At 33.3% G+C, this 14,524-nt stretch overlaps 1 long non-coding RNA gene across 1 annotated transcript; it reads right to left on the reverse strand.

Moving 5' to 3' along the window:
* Positions 1 to 207: 207 nt before the first annotated feature.
* LOC148780337 (uncharacterized) lies at positions 208 to 1,591 on the reverse strand. Its single transcript, XR_016041726.1, has 2 exons — positions 1,071 to 1,591; positions 208 to 566 (listed from the first exon to the last, which is right to left on the reverse strand). It is a non-coding gene; the product is annotated as an uncharacterized LOC148780337 (long non-coding RNA).
* Between the last annotated feature and the right edge of the window lie 12,933 nt (positions 1,592 to 14,524).

Raw genomic sequence — 14,524 nt, forward strand, 5'->3', positions numbered from 1 at the left:
GCACTTATAGTCACTAAATTACTATATTAGATAAAGAAAATTACATTTTGAGTTTCTAATGTTTAGATCGGTCATCCTAAATTCAAATGGCTTCTCTTCAATGTTAAGATGTTATTTTCTTAAGGCACTTAAAGAGCGTGTACGAAAAGAAACGCAATAGAGATAAAGCTTCGAAGATGATGATAAATACATCTAAACAATAAATTCTTAAAAAATACTCTTAAAAGGTTTTACAAGAGAGAGAGTATGCACAATATGCTACGTCCATAATCTTATGGTATTTTATGCACGTACACACGTTCACAAAATAAAATCGTGGTAAAGTTAACTTGCCGCTTACGTTGGCGTGATCAGTAGCTAATACAAGGGCCGAGTTCATTGATCCCACCAATGCAACTCGCTTTCCACGACTTAGCTCGACCGCATCAGAGTCTTCCAAGGCAGAGGACTTCATGGCATGCATAGCCTTTCCTCTAAAAACTTGAGGTCCTTTACTCGGTTCGAAGCGATGTAAATCGGGCACACCTCTGGTCCACACATAAGATCACAAACTCTACCTGATACACCTGTTTCACCAACACTACAACTAAGAGCTACAATCGTGTGAAGAAGCAACAATTACCAAAGTACACCCAAAATTGGAATTACCAAATTAAACCAAAATCTTAAAAAATATTGTTCTCCTTTCTTTTTTCTCTTTTTTTTTCAATATATCAAAAAGTGCTATACGCCTAGTTGACCAAAATGGCGATGTCCAGCAAGAGGAAATTTGGTGTACCTACAAAAAGTGAAAGTTTATCTCAAGTACTACACCTAATCTCTGAAAGAAAGACCTATGTAATCTTATAACGGGAAAATATAATTTTTTTTAATAATAATCTCTCCTTACAATTTTGGCAGCAAGATCACTCACAGGTGATCTTATTACAAAAATAGATATTCCAAAAAAATAAATAACACATCAATAAAATAAATCTCAACTACTTGATGTCATTCATACAACCTAATGTTGTGCTTGAGAATATAAAATAAAAGAACAAACATTTACAAGAAAAGATGCCTGAGATTACCTCAACCGGGCTTTTTACACCCCACACCGAGTTACCACATCCAATGGCGTAGGATCAGCGGTCTAGCTTTAATCTCGAACCGAGAAAGCTAATTTCGGCCAAACTAGGTAACCACTCTTAAATCTCTGCAAAACCCTAACTCCAAAATAATTAGGCTCAAACTCTAATTTTCGCAACCCTTAGATTAGATCATGGGCGGGATCAGCGGTCTAGCTTCAATCTCGAACCGAAAAAGCTAATTTCGGCCAAACTAGGTAACCACTCTTAAATCTCTACAAAACCCTAACTCCAAATAATTAGGCTCAAATCCTAATTTTCCCAACAATTCTTAGATTAGATCATGAGAGAGAGAGGGTCTCTATATTGGGTCCCAACAACCCTTAGATTAAATCATGAGAGAGAGAGGGTCTCTATATTGGGTCCCAACAACCCTTAGATTAGATCATGAGAGAGAGAGAGAGTCTCTATGTTGGGCGGGCCCCCTAGGGAAGATAGAGAGAGAGTTTGTGGGAGAGAGAGGTGTGTTGAGATGGGGGGAGAGCACCCCTATTTATAGTGAAATTTAGGTCTAGGGTTTTTAGGGTTTCTCATAGTTTGTCTCTTTTTTGAGATTGAATATGGACCGTTGATCAAGGTGACTTGTGGGGTGAGAGCTCTGAGCCATCCATTCCATAGATGGTTCATCAACATTATGGAATGTACATGAACCATTATCTCACTTTACTTAAACCATTTTCCCATCAATATATTTAAATAAATTAAATCCATTAAAGATATAGTGCATACCATAAATTGCATATTCCATCTCATATTTTTCATAAGAATATTTCAATAATATCAAGTCAAGATATTCCTTCAATAATCAAGATAAGATATGGTCAATATTTCCTAATCAATATTTGACCACATGCTACAAGATGTAGTTACCATATTTAATAGATTTGAAGACAAAGCAACAAGATAAGGTATCCAAAGGTAGGGCGTGCCACCCATGTATGGCATGTGGGGCCCCACCTAATACCCACATGGTGGGCCCATGTACACTATGGCCCCCCCATGTATTTTTTTTTAATAAATATTTTAAAATTTAAATAAAATGAATTTTAAAATATTATAACTTTGTAAATTAATAACTTCATTTTTATAAGTCCAAAAATAAGAAATAAAATATCAAATGACTTACAAAAATTTAAATAATAAATCTAAAATACTTTAATAATAAAATCAACACAATTAAATTAATATGATAGGAAGTGGATCCATATGGTTCAGGAATTCAATCAATGATCACAGAGTACTCCACCTTCAACTGTGGAGTACAGACCACACTTGCTTTATCGAATCGTTCCCATGACCTACAGTCCAAGCAAGGGCTCAATATCGAGGCACCAAAGTCTGGTCGATGAGCCAAGGAGTCGCAATCTCAGTCTGTGGATTACAAATCCTCCTCTAGAGACAAGTCAAGGTCATTACGACCTGATGCGACCACAGCTCTATGACGCATAGGGGTATCTCTCGCACATGCATATGCTTCACCCAACATGCACATGCACATGCAAAGGCGGATATCTAGCTTTCCCGAACGATCTATCTATATGCATGTCGTATGATGGAACAAGAATGAGGTTTTGGCCCCATCTCTGTAGGTCTACCATTACACACAAGGGTCACACAGTCCCTCGACTCACTCATCTAAGCATAAGCTCCAACCTCATCAACGGCTAACCCAGAAACCCTTCTCGGTTTATTTTTTATGCCCAGGTACCTTGGGTTTTCGAACCGACTGGCCTAGATCGTTAAGCACAGTCTGTTATCCGCAAATATCATTTGCTTAGTATGGTCTTCGAGGGGCTACACTCCCACTGAGTTTATGTTCCACTGCAGTAGATGTTTTTTATTACACACATAAGGCCTTTAAAGGCCACATAAACCCAACAATCTCCACCGTACATTACATGTAATGCAGGGTGTGTGTTGCATTGGTGAACTATATTTGTCATACTCCCTAACTATCATAGGGGATTGTCTACAGAGAGACCATTTATCTTTTGTACATAGAAGTTACAATCATTCTCACTCATTAGATGTCAAATTGGATGGTTTGTGAGTCACGAAGTGTGAGAATTTGTCTTTGGAACTTTGTGCCTATTCAATAACACTACAACCACTCATTTTGAAATTTAAGAGACAAGAATGATTGTGACATCCATGTACAAAAGATAAATAGTCTCTTTGTAGACAAGCCCTTATCATGTTATGCATTTTGTTTTGGGTTGTGAGAAATATCCCAATCATGGTCAAATTATCAGTAGCGAAGTATACTATGCAACAATGGAGTACAGTATCTAGTGCATACAAAGTTATCGCCCATTTTCATCGAGGGATGGTTGTGATTAGCTATACTCAAATGAATGTGGGCTTTAATCACCATCATCCATTGAGGAGGGGATGGTAGATGTTTTTTGAAGTACCTTTCATCAAACTCCTTTGGATATGATGTAATTTCCTTTGTTAGAATAGGGATTGCATATTATAAGAGTTTTTACTTTAGTATATGAAAGTCGCAATCATCTTTAACCATCAGATGTGAAATATGTTAGCTTAGATATGTCACGCTGTTTCAAACGTTCTATATTGAGTTTCAAATATATCACACTACAACCACCCGATTTTATATGTAATGATCAATAGTGATGATGATCTTCTTATGCAAAAAGGAAAGTGAATCAAAGACTTTCTAGGCTATTTTAAAGCCCGAAATCAAATATTATTTGGAAAAGCCACCCAAAAATGGGCTATCCAATGGATTTAGAATATTTTTTAAAGCTCATTATGAAATCTTACTTCAAGGACAAATGCTTGAAAGTGAATTGGAACCTCTTTTCGTCTCTCACTCACATCAAGAGGAGCTTTTTATATGGGTTACATGATAATAATATGCCTAGGGCATATAGAGAGTGGCCACACCCGTAAATGACCAAGATACCCCTTATCCTCTACCAAAAATACCTGCCTCCCACTCCTATTATAAAAGTACATAAAACCCAAGCCACTAAAATCACTAAATACCCATATCCAAAGTTTCATGAGAATGCCCCAATGACTTAAATCATCTATAAAACCCATAACTATATAAAATTACCAAAATGCCGCGTACCTGCTTGGATCCAAGATTCATGTCCTCTACATTGATGTCCCACTTTCCCTGTGACTCAAAAGCCTCCCTAGTCCCTCCCCAAAGTCTCCACAACACTTAAATATTCAAAAAGTCGGCCAACTTTTTAAAAATTGGCTGATTAAATCGAAGTCGATCAATTGCCGATCTTGAGTTTGTCCGATTCCAAAAGTTATATATTGTGTCATTTTCATGCAATGCACGAATCGTCCAATTTACTGTGTATTAATCGGTGATTTGTTATGAAGATCAATGGATTTATGCATTGTTACAATGTATGCTTTTTGCAGGCCTCTCTCTCTTGTTGGGGCTGCGTAACCCAACCTCTCTCTCTCTCTCTCTCGATTGGGGCAGGGGCCTGCCTTAATCTCTCTCTCTCTGTAGGGGGCTTGCCCCAACCTCTCTCTCTCTCTCTCGGGCCTATCTTAACTTCTCTCTATCTGTTGGGCCAAGGACCTACCCCAACCCCTCTCTCTCTCTCTCTCTATTGGGACAGGGACTTGCCCAACGCCTCTATCTCTCTGTTCGGGCCTGCCTAAAGCTCTGTCTCTCTCAGTTGGGGTAGGGCCTGTGCCAACCTCTCTTTATCTCTCTCTCTCTCTTTAGGCCAACCCCAGACTCTCTCTCCCGCTCTCTCTCTCTATCATTCTCTCCCTCTCTTTTTCCCCTACCACTCTTTCCCCCTCTCTCTCTCTCGGGCCTTTCCTCAACTTCTCTCTATATGTTGGGCCAGGGCCCTACCCCAACCTCTCTCTCTCTCTATTGGGGCAGGGACCTACCCAACATCTCTATCTCTCTATTGGGGGCCTGCCCAAAGCTCTGTCTCTTTCAGTTGGGGTAGGGCATGTGCCAACCTCTCTCTATCTCTCTATCTCTAGGCCAGCCCCAGGCTCCCTCTCCCGCTCTCTCTCTCTCTATCATTCTCTCCCTCTCTTTCTCCCCTACCACTCTCTCCCCCTCTCTCTCTATCTAAAATTGGCTTTTTAGTATAAAGTCTCCTAAAAAAGTATTGCTCCAAAGACTTGTTGACTAAAAAAGTATTGTTTCATGTGACTAAAAATTTTATTCGAAACCCAATTATGTTTATAATATATTTTTTTGTTTTGTTTATTTTATGTGAACATTTTTTTGTTATTTTTGGGGATTTTTTACCCTCATTTCAGTTTGTAATAGTGTTCTGGAAATCGACTTGGCCAAGGTACTTGGGCCTTGCCCGACCCGATTCACTCGTGAGAGTAAGTTCAAGTTTTTTTTTAAAAAAATCAACACAAAATTAAATTTATATGTGTTATAGCCTTCATTTTTATGCAATTGTGGCCCCCTTCTATTTTTTTTATATGCGGGATGTATGGGGTTCGAATCTTAAATCTGCTCACTTCAATTTTTGTATTCACTTTCTTTTAAAACAAACATACTTTAGTAATAACCAATGGTTTAAAAAACGGATCGGTGACCCGGATCGGGCTTCCAAAAAATCGATCCGGATCGACAAATCGACGATCCGGATCGGGAATCAGGTGAATCGATCAGAATAAAGCTTAAAAAAAATCCAAAAAAATTATTAAAATTCATTATAAATGTTGTTTTTTAGGAATTCAATAAGAAATGAGGGTACTCCATTAAGAATTTTCATGTTTTTGAATGAATATGCGAATATTGATATGTTATTTCCCTGCATGAACCGCCATTCAGCATTTAATTTACATCACACAAAAGGATAAATATAGAATTATCATGGAATAAGTATATCAACATACATGGACTACAATAAAGCATAAAATTAGTAACATATGATCTAAAAATAAAATGATAGACGACGTTATTGTTCTTCTTGGTCACGTTGGTGCCATTGATTGAATTTCTTTAACAATTCATTGATTCGATCTAAAAACGAATCATTGATATTAGCAGGCGTCTGACTATTCCTAAATCCCTTAGTGTTAGTGTTTTGTTGTGTTCCCAATCTAAAATCCCTGAAGATTGTCCATCCTTCATGCTCACCTGCACTGTTGCTGTTGGGACTCGATATGTGAATAATATGGCTGGGATAGGGTGGCCTCAGAATCATCATCTCTCTCATTTTCTCTTTGAATAATATGGATTAAAAAATAATAATAACAAATTTTCAAAAAAATCGATCATAGATTAAAAAAAAAAATCACAAATTTTCAAAAAATTCTATCATGAATTACAAAAAAAAATTCGATCATGGATTAAAAAAAAAAAATCACAAAGTTTCAAAAAATTCTATCATGGATTACAAAAAAAAATTCGATCACGGATTAAAAAAAAAAAATCACAAATTTTCAAAAAATTCAATCATGGATTACAAAAAATTCGATCATGGATTACATAAAATTCGATCATGGATTACATAAAATTCGATCATGGATTACAAAAAAAAACAAACAAAAAAAAACAAAAAATTCAATCGTGGATTACAAAAAAAGAAAAAAAACAATTCGATCATGGATTACAAAAAATTCAATCATGGATTACAAAAAACTCTATCATGGGTTACAAAAAAAACAAAAAAAAAAAAATTCGATCATGGATTACAAAAAAAAAAACAAACATTTCGATCATGGATTACAAAAAACAAACAAACATTTCGATCATGTATTACAAAACATTCGATCATGGATTACAAAAAATTCTATCATGGGTTACAAAAAAAAAAAAAAAACCAAAAAATTCGATCATGGATTACAAGAAAAAAAAACAAACATTTCGATCATGGATTACAAAAAATTCGATCATGGATTACAAAAAATTCTATCATGGGTTACAAAAAAAAAAAACAAAACAAAAAATTTGATCATGGATTACAAAAAAAAACAAAAAAAAATTCGATCATGGATTACAAAAAAATCGATCAAGTATTACAAAAAAATCTATCATGGATTATATAAAAAAAAAAAAAGAGTTCCGTACGGGACTCGTCGATTCACTGTACGGACTCGCCGATTTCGTACAGTGAATCGGCGAGTCACTGTACAGAATCGTCCGGTTCTCTCTAGAACCGGACGATTCCCGTTTTTTTCGCCGATTCGATCCGTCCATGGTGATTCCCGAGTCGAACCGGGCGAGTCCGGTTCGACTCGGCGTTTTTTTAAACACTGGTCAATGGTTTAAAAAACGGATTGGTGACCCGGATCGGGCACCTCAAAAACCGATCTGGATCGGCGAATCGGCGATCTGGATCGGGAATCGGCTGAATCGGTCGGATTAAAGCTTCAAAAAATCCAAAAAAATTATTAAAATTCGTTATAAATGTTGTTTTTTAGGAATCCAATAAAAAATGAGGGTACTACATTATTAACTTTCATTTTTTTTATCAATTTGTGAATATTGAGATGTTCTTTCCCTTTATAAATTTATTTTAACTATTAAATTTGCATCACATAAAAGAAAAATCATAGAATTATCATGGATAAAATATATAATTATATATGGACTATTATAAAGAGTAGACTAATCAATGAAAGAATGGCCATTAAAATCTCGTTTTGGCGAAAAACCCTAACCCGCTGAAAAAACCCAAACTATTACAGCCTAACTAACTATAATCCAAAATTATTACAACCTCACTAATTATAATATTATATACTGAAATTATAATTATTAGTTTACATTTTATAATTATTTTATTAAAAAAATAATAACAAATTAAAAATATTTTATACTATTATCTAATTTAAAATGTATTATTGACAACTGTAAGAAAAATAGTACATTACATGATTTATAATGTAAAAATTCATAAATAAATAAAAGATTTGGTTATCAATGTAAAAATTAATAAAATACGTACAAATTTTGAAAATAACACTTCAATTTTCCAAAAATTTATTTTTTTAGGTTTCTATAATAAATTTAGTAAAAGAGATTGTTAGTAGAAAGATAGAGATTTCAAATAGAATAAACTTTTTATTTTTATTTTTTTCATACCTTTCATATTATTTACAAAAATAATTATACCACTATATACAACAAAAATTAACGGTTATATAAAAAATTAATTTTTTTATTTTTCATTTTTTTATGTCTTTTATATTATTTACAAAAATATTTATATTTATACCAACCACTATATACACAAGAAAAATATTTATATTTATACCAACCACTATATATGCAACAAAATTGCAACACATGCCCAAGGAGATTCGAAAACAACAAAAATATTTATACCAACCACTATATACACAACAAAAATGCAACACATGCCCAAGGGGATTCAAATGCAACACATGTCCAAGGGGGTGCCCCTAAAAAATTTAAAGTCATAACCATCAAGCTATCTACTATATGTGATTATAAATTGCTGATTAATAGACTATATTTACATTTCGTTTTCATTTAATGATGTTTGGGAATTATCCCACATCGAAAGATGGGTATTCAAATTTGGTATATAAATACCTATGCAATATGAATTATAAAATGTGTATAAAAATATTAAGGCAACCTCGCATGTGCGTTTGGACACACATGTGCACGTGTGAGTGTGCGTGGGGTACGCTCGCACGTGTGCTCGGACACACATGTGCGCGAGGCACATTCGCACGTGCGCTCGGACACGCGTGTGCACGTGTGAGTGTGCGTGGGGCACACTCGCACGTGTGCTCAGACACACGTGTGCACGTGTGAGCGTGTATGGGGCACGCTCGTACGTGCGCTCGAACACACGTGTGCGCGTGTGAGTGTGCGTGGGGCACGCTCGCACGTGCGTGTCATGTGTTACGTGTGTGAACCGGGCTGAACCGGATGGGAATCGGCGGTTCCACTCTAGAACCGGTCGGAACCGGATGGGGCCTAGAATTGGGATGAACCGGCGGTTCCACTCTAGAACCGGGTGGTTCCCGGTTTTCGGTTAGAACCGGCACGGTCACGCGTGTTTTCGAGTCGAACCGGGCGAGTCCGGTTCGACTCGCCGTTTTTTAAAACACTGGTCTACATGTTGATTTTTGTTTTTTGTTTTATTATTGAAATCTCTCATTTGACAAAAGACCAAGGTCCAAAACTTTCTCAAACAAAACAAATTATGTATGATTGTTTTGAAATCATTGTTGGCAAAATCGCCCGATCTAACTACTAACCGCCCAGTGAGATCGGAACCAACATGTGGCCGGTTTCGATTTTGGGCGGTTAGGGTGATCAACTGGTATTTTAAAAATAAAATAAAAAATATATATATAAATTCTCAAAAATAAAAAATTTGATTTGTAATGCATTTTTCAATATTATTTACATTATGGTAAAGATTAAAAATTGTTTTGGTCATTATACTCACTTTTATATTTTCCCATCCATGTTAAAAAAAATTAAAAATAGCCATTGGAAAATATAAAATAGGTTAAAATCTATTTTTTTCATTAATTTTCAACTTCATTTGAATACGTTTTGTTTTAATCATCCTTTATATGCTTTTCATATTTTAGTAGATTTTTTTGTATTTTTTTTATTTTTTTTCAACACTTTTGGACCGCCCGATACTTGTCCGGTTAGAATGGTTGAATCTGCCGGTTTACCGGTTAGGCCGGTTAAACTGCTTCCAGGCCCATGTCTAGTTAATCATTCCGATTCGATTTTGCAAGCACTATTTGAAATACAACATTTATGATTTGGGAATTTAATGGATAAAGGGGTTCAGTAATAGGGGTGACAATGGGCCGGCTGGCCCAGCCCCTAAAAAACTAGGGCTTGGGCTAAGCATAGACATGCCCGGCCTTATTCAGTTTGGCTCAGCCCTTATTTTTTTTGTCTTTTTTGCATTGTTTTTCTTCAATTATACCTCGTTCGGGCCCTAATAGGGCTAGGGCCGGGCCAAGGCCAACCGTCAATGGAATAAGCCGGGCTAGGGGTAGGGCTGGCCCGGGCGTTGCTAGCTCAAAAATAGATTTATTAAGAGGCCCGTATTTCTGCATATGCAGGCTTGGCCGCATAAAAACTAGATCCTTTACTTTAATGCAGTAAAACATGAATTTCAACTAAAAAAAGTTGCTAGTATATTTGAGTTCAAAATTGAAATTTTCATGCGCCTGCAGACAAATCAAGTTTGAGTGTTAATGAGATTCATTAGCCTGTTATTCCCTCGTACCATCTAGGTGGGGTTCTAAAATTGCCCCTAATACTAGCATCTTCAAAATAAGAGAAATACATTTAAAAGATATTCAAAATTTTGAGATAGGAGTTATCAGACATCACTGTCAAAATGGCTGCAACCTTAAACACCCAAAGTAAGGTGCACATTCAAAATTTACCATAAGATGTAATTTTGATGTCCAAAATTCTTAAGATGGCCTAAGAATTTACTTTCATCTTTGATTATAAAATTTTAAATTTAAAAAAATGGTTCAAATCAAATAGATTTATAAACACATGAAAATCTTAAAAATGGTAGGGATAATGTGTTGCAAGATACACTATTTTAAGGACTAAAAAAAATATTTTTGTTTTTGTTTTTGTTTCATATCCATACATCTTGATATCGAAATGATCAATTAGAGGGTTTTTCGACGTTCAAAGAGCCTTTTTCAGTGGATTTTTAAGGTAATTCTACAGTTTATGGTTGCAACCTGATATAAACGTTTCATTAGAATTAATAACCCATCAAATTACAAAAGTTAATGTTCGAATAAGTTGTGGTGCGTATTATTTATCAGAAAATTATTAATTTCTATTTAAATAATTATTTTAATAAGTAACTTAATCGTTAATTAAGAGTAAATTTGATATTTTACCTAGCACAATAGTATTTTGAAATAGAATTTTTTTTATAGAATACCATTATCCTTTAGTAAAAATTTCAACTTTACCTTTTATAAATATGACAAAAATACCCATCGTCTAAATATCAAGCCGAGACTTAAGTTCCGAACTAATCTTAAACAAGTGTAGTATTAATAAGGGAAATTATCAGAAATATACCTTCCCGTTTAATTAGAAAAAAATTCTCAACTTTCATAAACCTCAATTTTGGCATTTTTACCAAAATAGCATTCATGGTAGTCGTATTACCATAATGACTACGTATTACGGTACTTTAAGTACCGTAATAACTAGGTTAAGCATTACGGTACTGCAAGTACCGTAATGACTAGGCTAAACATTAAAGACTGTAATTCTCATTGAGGTCTCTTTCTCATTCATTTGCCACATCTGAGCATGACGATCTTTAAAGTACTGTAATGCTTTACCTGGTCATTACGGTACTTAAAGTATCGAAATTCTTGGCCTGGTCATTACAGTACTTAAAGTACCGAAATTCTTAGCCTGGTCATTATAGTATTAAAAGTATTGTAATGCTTAACCTGGTCATTACGGTGCTTAAAGTACCATAATGCGGTAGTCATTACGATAATACAATTACCATAAAGGTCATTTTGGTATTAAAAAAATCAAAATTTAAGAAAAAAAGTGTGGACGAAGTTTATAAAAATTGAGGTATTTTTCCCAATTAGGCCAAAATTAAGATATATTTTTAATAATTTCCCTATTAATAATAGACATCCTTATTTATATTTATTTATTTTTATATCATTACAAATTTATAACATATTATTACTACTAGTAGCCTCCACCTGCATTGTAGTGTTGAAATGTCAAGCATGTAATATTTTTGTTAATGATAAATTTTGTAAGGAAAATAAATTTATAAATCAAAATGATTCATTATCACCACGTTAATTATTATCGATAAATATTATTATTTGATATAAAATCTACATATATATTTTAAAAGTTTTATTTATTATCAATAAATTTATGTAATTATCATCAATTGATACAATGTAATTATCCAAATCTCCACTAATGAAATTACAATAAATAATTTTAATAATAACAAATTTTAAAATAAATAATAACTATTGTAAATTTTTAATAACTTTAAATTTATTCATATCAATATCTATAATCATGTTAATTATTATGAATATAAGTTTTTATAATAGTATATTATGTTTATTAATTATAAGCACAATATAATAATATATTGTGTTTATTAATTATAAGGCATGCATTAATTATATATAATTCGTTATTACTATGAACGACGCTATTACATTAATTTATGTAAAAGTCCTTATACGATTATAATTAATTGATATTATCAAATTGATATTATGTTAAGCGATAAATTGAATTTTATAATTGTCATAATTGTATTCAAACTAAACCTATGAAAATAGATACAATACTAAAAATATCATATTAATATTGTACTAATCGATTAATTAAATATATAATTGTCATAACTGTATACAAAACTATATAGATACAACAATAAAAACATCATATTAATATTATACTAATGGATTAATTAAAATATATAATTGGATACAAAACTATAGTTATGAAAATGGTAGATACAACAATAAAAAAAAATTTATTATCATTATTTAAATTATTGAACCACAATTACGCAAACCAAATGATATTTTTCTTTATTTCTGAATTACTAATAAACTAAGGAAAAAGTTTACACGAGGCTCTAAACAATCAAATTAGAGCCCACCTCAAAAACTTCACTAGAAAATGTTCTTTTGATGTTCAAATATCTTCAAATTGATCATCACAGCATTAAGATGCATAGACATGAGAAAAAAAATGGATTTCAAGTTTTGAAAATAGTAACTTATTGTAATGCATTTTTTGACTTTCAACTTTCAAGATTTTCAAGTTTCCATAAATCTGGTTGATCTACACTATTTTTGAAGCTTTAATTTTTATAACTAAAGATGAAAATATATTTTAAGACAATCACAAAGATTTTCAATATTAAAACCACATTTCTCGACCCTATTTGAAGGTGTGCTCTACTTTGATTGTTTAGAGCCTTGGCTCCATACAAACCGCAACTATAAATTAAATTTATGAATTTAACAAATAAAAATATAATTAGGTTAAATAGAAAATGGCAGGAATAAATATAATACCAAACTACAACAAATAAAAGAAACTTATATTTTCCCCTTATCTCGTAATGGTGTTTAAATTTTGATAGTGTCCAAGGATCTATAATTAACTAGTATATTTGATAAAAATCAGAAATATGGCAGACAAAATGACAATATTTGAATAAGATAAAATAAGATAGAAAATACACACAGAGGGACTAGAGGGGAAAGGGGAAAAAATGATGTGAGAAAATTTAGAAAGAGAGAGAGGGTGCGTGGAAAGAGAGAGAGAGAGAAAAGGAGGAGCGGGAGAGAAATTTAAAGAGATATAAAAAGAAATATTTAAGGAGAGAGGGATGAGTGAAAGGAGAGAGAAATGAGAGAAGAGAGAAATGAGAGAAGAGAGATTCTACATGAGATATTTAATTTAAAAAGAGAGATTATTGGAGAGATTTAATCATTTGAAGAGGTGGGGAGCCTTGGAATCTTTTGAAAAGAGAACAGTTTTTTAGAAAGAGAAAATAAGGAAATATAAGGCATGGAATGAATATTTTCCATATTATTCATGTTCTCACATTAAGGAATGAAAATTTTTCATATTACTCACAATCTCAAACTAAGGAAAGTAAATGTGCCCATCAATTGAAAAGTATTGCTTCTACAGGAGCATATTGTTCATCTACTCCCTCATTTAAAACATCTATTTAGATGGATTTTTTTGGTCTAAAATTACACCATATAAGAATTGCAAGATGATTATTTTCAAAAGAAAAATTTTGAATTTGAAGTTTTGTGATACTTAGATCTAGCCTTTCAAATTTTGAATTTTTTAAGTACATAGAGAGCTGATTTAGGAAATTCTTTTTGTTGAGGTTATTCTTTAGGTTGTAGATATTATATCTCCAAGTTTTGAGATCCAAACAATCCCTAACATGTATTCTACCTGAGGGAGTAAATAGATAGTATGCTCCTAACATAGTAGTAAATCTAGGTACAAGGAATAGCTATGATTTTAGAATTGGACTCGGTGGTGATGGTAGTACCAACGTGCCCTAGTTGGTCACTGAAGTATTCAAAAATATGATTATTGTTCTCATTTGATAAGTCAAAATTTGTGGCACCGCGATGCATGCAGTTTAAAATAGGATGCAGTTTCTATAAGGCTTAGACTCTATGAAAATAAAGTAAAGCCTCACTTTGAATTCTCGTCTGGAGATCACTTTGGCTCCATAATGGCTCTAAAATAAATTTTCAATACCGACTATAAAATTTGAAGCTAAAAAATGATACAGATCTTGCAATATGTGAATAGTTTTATTTAGGATGAAATAAAGGTTCTAAATAATGTGTTACAATATACACTATTTTCAGGGCTT

Source organism: Amborella trichopoda, chromosome 9, assembly GCF_054954075.1.
Source record: "Amborella trichopoda isolate Santa Cruz 75 chromosome 9, AtrichopodaSantaCruz75HAP2 v2.0, whole genome shotgun sequence".
In the NCBI taxonomy this organism is placed as follows: Eukaryota; Viridiplantae; Streptophyta; class Magnoliopsida; order Amborellales; family Amborellaceae; genus Amborella; species Amborella trichopoda.